The following is a 7,992-nucleotide window of genomic DNA, read 5'->3' as shown; positions in this document are numbered from 1 at the left end:
GATAATCTGTGTGCAGCGCTGTCGCTTTGCGAGCTGCTGTGTGCTGCACAAAACACTTCCCCTGCGTGATTTGCTGTCTGACACCACATATGGCGAACGCGCCCACACCGACATATGGGCCCCTCACAATTCATTAGCATTGTCATGTAAAAAAGGGTAATCCCACTGTAAAACAAATGAAATGTAACCCTTTACAGTACAGGTTGATTTGGCAGCTCTTTTCATTCATTCCCTCTCTTTTATGAAGTCTCGTGTAATTCAATGAAAGAGGTTTTTAACGCAGCCGATGCACCCCCATGGGTGTCTGCATTCTCGCTTTGTAGCAGCCGAGGCTTTACGAGCTACTCTCCTCTTGTTTACAGCTGCGCTGCACGTTCAAATGAGCCATAGTACACATAAACAGCAGCTCCATGCAAATATTACAATGCCCTTATTAACCAGGGCAGGCGGCAATTACATTATGTCCCAGGCGTTAACATCCAAAGAGCTAGCATGGTCCTCTGTGACAACTCCACTCGCCCTCTGTGTTTCTTGGCTGTGTTATGGCCCTCATAATCTGATTCACAGTTTTTGTCATTCTGCCAAGAGGCAAGCTGCATTAGCCAAGCACTATAGGCTTTAATGAACTGAGTGTCAATGTTAAGCATACTAGAGCAAGCTGGAGTGACGGCGTACAACCCGGGCTGTCGTTTGCAGCCATGTTGGATCACAGTCAAAGTTCTAGCTGCTCAGAATTAAAGGTTTGTCAGGCCGCTGAGTAAAAAACGAAAAAGTTGACCCCGCATTTTGCTTTGTGCAGTTGGCATCCTAAATGACAGTAAGTCTTGTGTTTAGGGAGCTGTGTTTATAGCGATGGGGTGTGGCTTCCTTTTGACATATAGCACAAAATGGCTGCTCGCAACGGCCAATCATGAGACTGAAGAAATTGATTCCAAGATGGCGTCTCAATGACATTAACATGACTTGGAGCAGATTTAAAGAAAAACTGCAAAGGGGTCCGCGGAACAATTTGATTGACGCGAACACAAGGAGCCTGGTGGCAAGCGGGGGTCCAAAAGTGGGAAATGGCGGGTTTTGGTGCACGTCCAAGGTCTTGGAACTGGTGTGATGCTTTGTGATGAACTTTCACAAGTTGCTCAGAATCGCATTGGTATGCAGGAATGCAACCCTAGGAGGCCATTCTGTGTGATTTTGGGGGGAAAACATGTTTGCAACTGGTTGCAAGGACAGAGGATGTGTGTGCCTTTGGATGCTGTCGTAGCTGGAGCCAAAAAAAGTGGGCGTCCGTCCAGATCTGTCCACCTTTGTGAGCTGCTTCGCAGTGTGGCAGCTGGTCATTCTGTTCATAGAGCAAAGACAAAATGACATCAGAAGCTCTGAAGGATATGTTGTCGAGTGTGATTTTTCATTTATAATAAATAAAGAATAAAGATGCGGACGTGTGTGTGTGTGTGAGCAGAGAGTTGGTCTGGAGATTATTGAAGGATTTCTTGATAAGCAATCTGACGAGTGGCAGCTAGAGGATCAAATTTTAGCGCCTTGCGCGCACGCACACACACACACACACACACACACAGTTCGCATGGGTAAAAAGTGGCTTATGCCATTCAGATAAAATTTAAAATGTTATTAAACATGATTTTTCCACTTTGATTATCAGATGATTTATTGTTGCTATAAATACATTACCATCATGAAGCTGAAAGGGCAGACGGAATGTAAGTCAGGCTGGAACGAGTATTTCTTCATTTGAAAAATAGTCTGAATAACTGCTTTTCTAAATAGAGAACATATGATTGGAAAACCATGTATCACGATGTTCCTCTTGTGTGCTTGGCAATGCTTTTGTTCCAAGTAGTGAAGAAATCTGGAAATCTGACAACTAGTGGGTTTGAGCTGCCAAATAAGGAGACTCATGGGAACTCCAGTAACACTGACTTAATGATTTTCCCTTTTCTGGAAAAGCATCTTTCATGCTTCTGCTCCTATACATTTCAAAAGGGAAATAATGTATTACTTTTGAGCTGAAACTCTTGATACTGCTTACTTTGAATATTATGATGCAACATAAAAAAAAACATGCAAACATCTGATGATTAGTAACAGCATACAAACATAGTTAAACCACCATAAGGTGCTATGAATGAGCATAATTAACGAATAAGTACTGCTCCATTAAATGCTGTATAATTTATCGATTATGCTCCATTCTGAATGTTTCTACTTTAATTTTTTTTAGCATCATTTGCTAATACACTGTAAAATCCGATTAGTTCCCAGAACTTGAAAAAATTACACAAACTCGTTGCCTCAAAAACACTAAGTAAAGTTTACTTAAGTTAAATAAGTTAGGGTAGTACTATTTAGCAAACCTAAGCAAAACAGTGAATACTGGACTTTCACTAGTAATGTTGAAATCATATTTAAAAGACTGGATGTTAGCTATGTTGTTGCGCTTCACAAAAAAAACTTCATTTTTTTGAAGCTGAGATTACATAGCACACACTCGTATAAAACGTTCACATTTAACCCAAATTCACTTCTGTTTAAACTTAGACATCCGCCATTACTCTTCACGTTTCACTGACATGAAAAATTGTGACATCATGTTTGACTACAAAAGAGAAGGGAGGTAAATGACACCAGTATAGACGTGTTTTTGTATTTCTCAGGATGGCAACTCAGTACCATAATCTAGCTTGCAGCTTGACATTTTTCAGTTTGGCTAATGGAGTTTGGAAAGATAATAGAATTGTGTGCAGTAAACGAGGACCTTCAGTGTTTCAGCCTAACTTAAAAGGTAAAAAAAAAAGTGAGAGTGACAAGGTTTTTACCTTTGCAGGATGACATTTCAAATTGAAGTTTTGTCATCTGCACAGGTAGCAGTTAAAACATTAAGCTTAAAATCCTCTCACACCCCAAAGCCATCACTTGGAGCTTATTTAAGTATAAAATGAAGGAGAAATACTCAAGCAGGAGAGGCTAGTAAAACTTGCAGCTTAGGCCTGATGAGTTAGACGTCCGGATCACTGAGGATGCTTCTTCTTGAAGGCGAGCGAGCCCTGTTGTGGAATGTCAAGTAGTTTGGCCGGGGCGGGTGACTGAAGCGGGAAGTGATTTGACTAATGTTTTTCCTTTCATAGGGCTGCTCTCCACCACGTCCCCCTCTGTCCTCCCCAACCGCCAAAAACCTCCCCAGAAAACTTTACGGTGATGTCATTCATATGCAAAACAGGCATGCTTTTAGCTAGTGAATGTGTGTGCATGCGTCTGTGAGCAAGTGTGTGTGTGTATTGCTTGAGTGGCTGATTCCATTACTTGAAGGACCATTACACTTGCCTGTCAAAAGCCAAAAGACCTGAGAAAAATTAGCAGATTAAATCACTCTGCTCCTCTCCTCCTCTCCTTCCGTCTTCTTGCCCCCGCTAGCATCCGAGTTGTTGTTCATACCATGGAGGTGTTTTGACAAAATCAAAAATGCAGTGAAACTCCTTTGAAAGCTGCTTCATTTTTGATCAGTGACAGGTCCTAATTTTGGAGACAAATCTCTTAAAAATGACAAAAAAAAATGAAAACAATGATAATGGTGCAAGACACAATCAGAGCAGAGCTCCTAGGAACGTGAGTAGCTTGGAGGCAAAATCCTATAAACAGGGGCAACTAGGGAGACGGAAGCTAAATGTGGTTTTATAGTCTTGTAAAAATTAAATGACACATTTGGGGATCCGGTACACATTTATTGAAGCAGTTGGGTGAAAGTTAAAATGCTGGTCAGGGTTCAGAAGATTAAAGATTGGAGAATTCCTGAAAATCATCAGTTCTTTGACGGCTTTAATCACAAATCTTGCTCATAATGCTCTAAGAGACTTCAGCTTTTATACCTACAGTAGTTATCCTTTGCCCTGTGATAGGACAAATCCTGCAGTGCTTCTCTCCTTAAAAACAAAAGAATAAATCCCAGATCCAGAATGTGGGAATGAACCCCCCCACCCTGGGGGTCAGATTAGCATTCTGGGAAAACAAAATTCCCCACTGGAGTGTGGGGAGTTTGCACAGAGCAGATGGGTACACACAAAATCAGAAATACAGGGGGAAGTGGTTACAGAAGAAGGCGAAGAGGAAGAAGAGGCTTGGCCCCCGGGGAAGATGGAGGACGGAGCGTTGGGTGGGGAGGAGTAGGTTGTGAGAGAGAGGCGCGAAGAGTTAATGCCGACAGCTCAACAAAGGCCACCACCACCGCTGAGGGCAGAGAGGAGCACGGGAAAAGAGCTAAGGTCAAGGGGACCTCGGGGGGGTGGGGTTCAAGTTCAAGGCGACTGTCAGTGTCTGCTTTTTAACAGTTGCACCACACCCTCTGAGTATACTTACACTTCTGTTTGGAGCAACAACTGCACCCCCACATCACCATTTACTCCCCAGCATTAAATCTGAAGCTGCACACAAGCTGGCCATTGTCCCTCTGTTGCCATATCAGGGCCACATAGAGGCAATAAGGTAAAAGCAGTGAGGGTGGAGGTTTATCTGGCTGGCTCCCATGGTAATGCGTGAGATTTTAAACTTGTGAGGGCCTCCGTGTTTGTGGGCTGTGGGTGGCATTGTGGATGAAGGACAGGAAATGTTCAGTGACTTGCATGAAATGTGTTTTATTCAGATTGTTTAGAGATGGATCTGTCTGGACGTTGGAGGAACTGCGTCTTTTCAGTGATCTAATCTTGAAACGGCTCAGGCTGAGAAAAGACCCACGAGTGATGAATGTTGTAAACTTGTATTGGTAAATTAACTATAAAGTATATTTGAACCCTCAGACATGCAGTTTATTTCTCACAGAGCAACTTTAAGTTAGTTAAAATTAACTTAATTCCCTTATTTTCACAGTATATAATATACGGTGTATAATGCTGTGTCAGGCTTTTCTTGAAACTATGGTGAATTATTCAAAGAAATGAAATATTCTATATTTACACATTTTCTCCTGAGTTTAGTCCGACTGCTTTGGAATAAATTAAAATCTGCACACAAATGTGGAATAATGTGGGCTGAATAACCTGTGAACAATCTTGAAACTTGCTGTAAATTTCGTCATATACGAGCTGACTGACTAAAACGTTATCAATTTTAGGGGACACCGCAAGGATCATTTAAAAATATAGCACACATAAAGTAATGAGTATTGACTGGTTATTTCCCTGCTAAGAAAAGGAAGATGAATATCCTGAAATGTTATTTAGCTTTTCTTTTTCAACTGCCCTTTTGTGATTTTTGTACATTATTTAACAACAACAAAACTAAATTCCAAGGTTGTTTTATTGGGGCCTTCATCAGCAGACTAAACAGAAATGAGAGCGCTTTTAATCAATATTTTTTTTTATGTTTTTTTCCTGTTTGTTTTAAAGATGCTTTTACACATTAAAGATTTCTTTGTTCCTCTAAATGTGTGAAGTTTCTCATCTCGCCTTAATGAGCTCCTAGCTGTAAAAGACGGAATTTCCTATGATACTTTTTAAAAGTCAAACTCTGGGGGGGATATTTGAAGACACTGGGGGTAAAACACCATTTATATCACTGATACTGTGACTGTTCAGCAGCAGGTTCAGAATTACTGCATTACCGAACAGACATTCTTTCCCCATTTTCAAAATAACTTCCATTCTAAGAGACTTTTACTGAATTAAACATCATTACTTGGTTACATTAAGTATTTTGGAGAAAACGTGAGTTATATCTATCTGTTTCTTTTGGGGTTTTACATCCAGAACATGCGAACACTTAAAATAAGATTCTGCCAAATATGCAGAACAATGGCATAATGAGATTTTTAAAGTCAATTATATTGATTATTTCTGCTTCTCTCACATGTCAAAGGCTACATTAGGATGCCAAAACAATTCAGCATGGAAGAAGGAGATGTGATCTGCTACAACCTTGAAATATGTTATTTGTCGCCACATACTATTTGAGTTAAGGTACCTAGGAAAGCACTGGTCTGGCTGGTGACACAGGTGAAAAGGAAACAGGAACATAGTTTCTCAGAGCAAAAAGAAAGTTGGTTATATGTTAGAAAAAGAAAAGATTCAATGATTCCCTTATTCAAGTGCTGAATAAGTGCCCAGCAGCTCTGTGCACACCATGTTGTACATTCAACAGGTGGTTGACATCCTTTTGGTAGTGATTTGATGACTGAAAAATACAAAACTTTCAAGGTGTCCCGGGTAGAAAAGAAGGATGTTGTGCAAATGTTTGACTTTCTCTTTGTAAACTACTTTATAGCAGGTTTAAATTAGCCAACAGGTCCTGCAAAAATACTGGCACACTGTTTCAGGTGCAGACAATCTTAAACAGGATTTTAAAAAATATTTTTTAATTTACTAGTTTATTTTTTTTTTTATCACTACATCTGACACCTTGAGTTTTCCTACAAAAATTAAGGCAAACTTGAGCTGAGGTTTGACCTGAGAAAGGTGAAACTAAGTTCCTGGCAGTATTTAGTAGAGTAATTTTTTTTTTGGTTGCCGAAGTTTTTGGATAGGCAAAGAAAAAAAAAGTCCTACTCTGGGAAGACTTTTCAGATTACTTGAACAAGTATATAAAGTGGAAAGTTTGTTTCAAAAACTAGGATACGGACATGCAGCGAACTTTACCTGGGAACGTGCAGAGAGGAAAAGGTTTATACTGAGAAATATGTGCATTAGTTGATCATTGTCTGTTAATGACAGAGAGATAAGCTTTCTATTGTCAAATTCTGTCTTTGATAAGAGTGTTGTTTTATGTATTATTTTAAATAGTCTTAACCAATCTGTTAGAATCACATTTGGGGATAGGAACAGATAAAATGTCCTGTTCTGATTTGGAGAAATGTGGGTTTTTCTATCTCAACATTATGGTCTGGGAAGGCTGTGACATTACATCATCTCTAAATAATCTTAACCACAGTGGAAGTCCAAATCTATTTAATGAACTGGAACCTCACAAGTTGTCCCTTGTGATTTAGAGTCAATTTAAAAAGAGCATATGTTTGTTTTCTTTTCTATGATCAGGCTGAGGTCAGGCAGACCACCATCAACCCATAAAACATAGCATCACCACTGACCTCCTTGTCACCCCTCAAACCTCCCCACAATGGAAGGTCAATGGGGTGGAAATTGGTGTCATTGCCTGCTTTTGTTACCCTGAAATGGACTAGACAAACCACAACATGTCCACAAGCCGACCTCTGACCAATCAGTGTGATGGTCAAACTCCCCAAGCTCTGTGCAGCGAAGAGATTAATATCTAAAATGCAGATTCAGCCTTTCTGAATTACCAGTGTCAGACAGGGATAGTAGTGAGAAGCATTTTTTGAAGTTATTTATTTTATAAGAGAAAAGAACTCATAGATAAAAACAGTTTTTTACACGTGTACCTTCAGTAGATTTCCAATCCTGTACTTTTTCATTTTTACTTGAGCAAAGACTTAAATCAATATCTCAATTTTTTCACTATCTCCAGAAGCAGACATTAAAGAAAGGGAGCAGAAACCCTGGCATTTCACAGCTAAATGCAATTCAGTGTTTTGGGAATAACAAATTCTGCATGAAATATTGTCATTTGGATTTTTTGGCATTTCAGTATTTTTATGTAGCAAGCACGTCTATACCCAAGTGCTTTGAAATGCCTTTCATTAACCTCAAACACATATACGCACCGATAAAAGAGAGGTGCCATTAAAGGCGCTCTGAAGCAGTTGCAGATTCAGTGTGTTGCTCAAGGACACTGTTGACATATAGGTTCAAGTTCATGAAGCTAAGAACAACAAACTGAAGAGGGATGGAAAACCTGGTTCATCTTCTGAGACTTTCTGATTTCACTCAATTGAGAGGTCTGCACAGCCAAGTCAGTAATCTAACATACTGATCATAACACTGAGGATATCATGTAGCTGCTGTACCTACTGTATGGACAATGTTGAAGGGAACATGGGGCAAAAACAGGCCATTTGGGTTTAAAAATATGATT

General features: G+C 39.9%; 1 long non-coding RNA gene across 2 annotated transcripts in view; it reads left to right on the top strand.

Moving 5' to 3' along the window:
• The window catches only part of LOC146508724 (uncharacterized), a 376,303-nt gene that overhangs the window by 245,282 nt on the left and 123,029 nt on the right, over window positions 1-7,992 (top strand). The window lies entirely within an intron of this gene.

Source organism: Neolamprologus multifasciatus, chromosome 11 (assembly GCF_963576455.1).
Source record: "Neolamprologus multifasciatus chromosome 11, fNeoMul1.2, whole genome shotgun sequence".
In the NCBI taxonomy this organism is placed as follows: Eukaryota; Metazoa; Chordata; class Actinopteri; order Cichliformes; family Cichlidae; genus Neolamprologus; species Neolamprologus multifasciatus.
The sequence above is the reverse complement of the archived record's forward strand: the minus strand, read 5'-3'. Positions and strand labels throughout refer to the sequence as shown.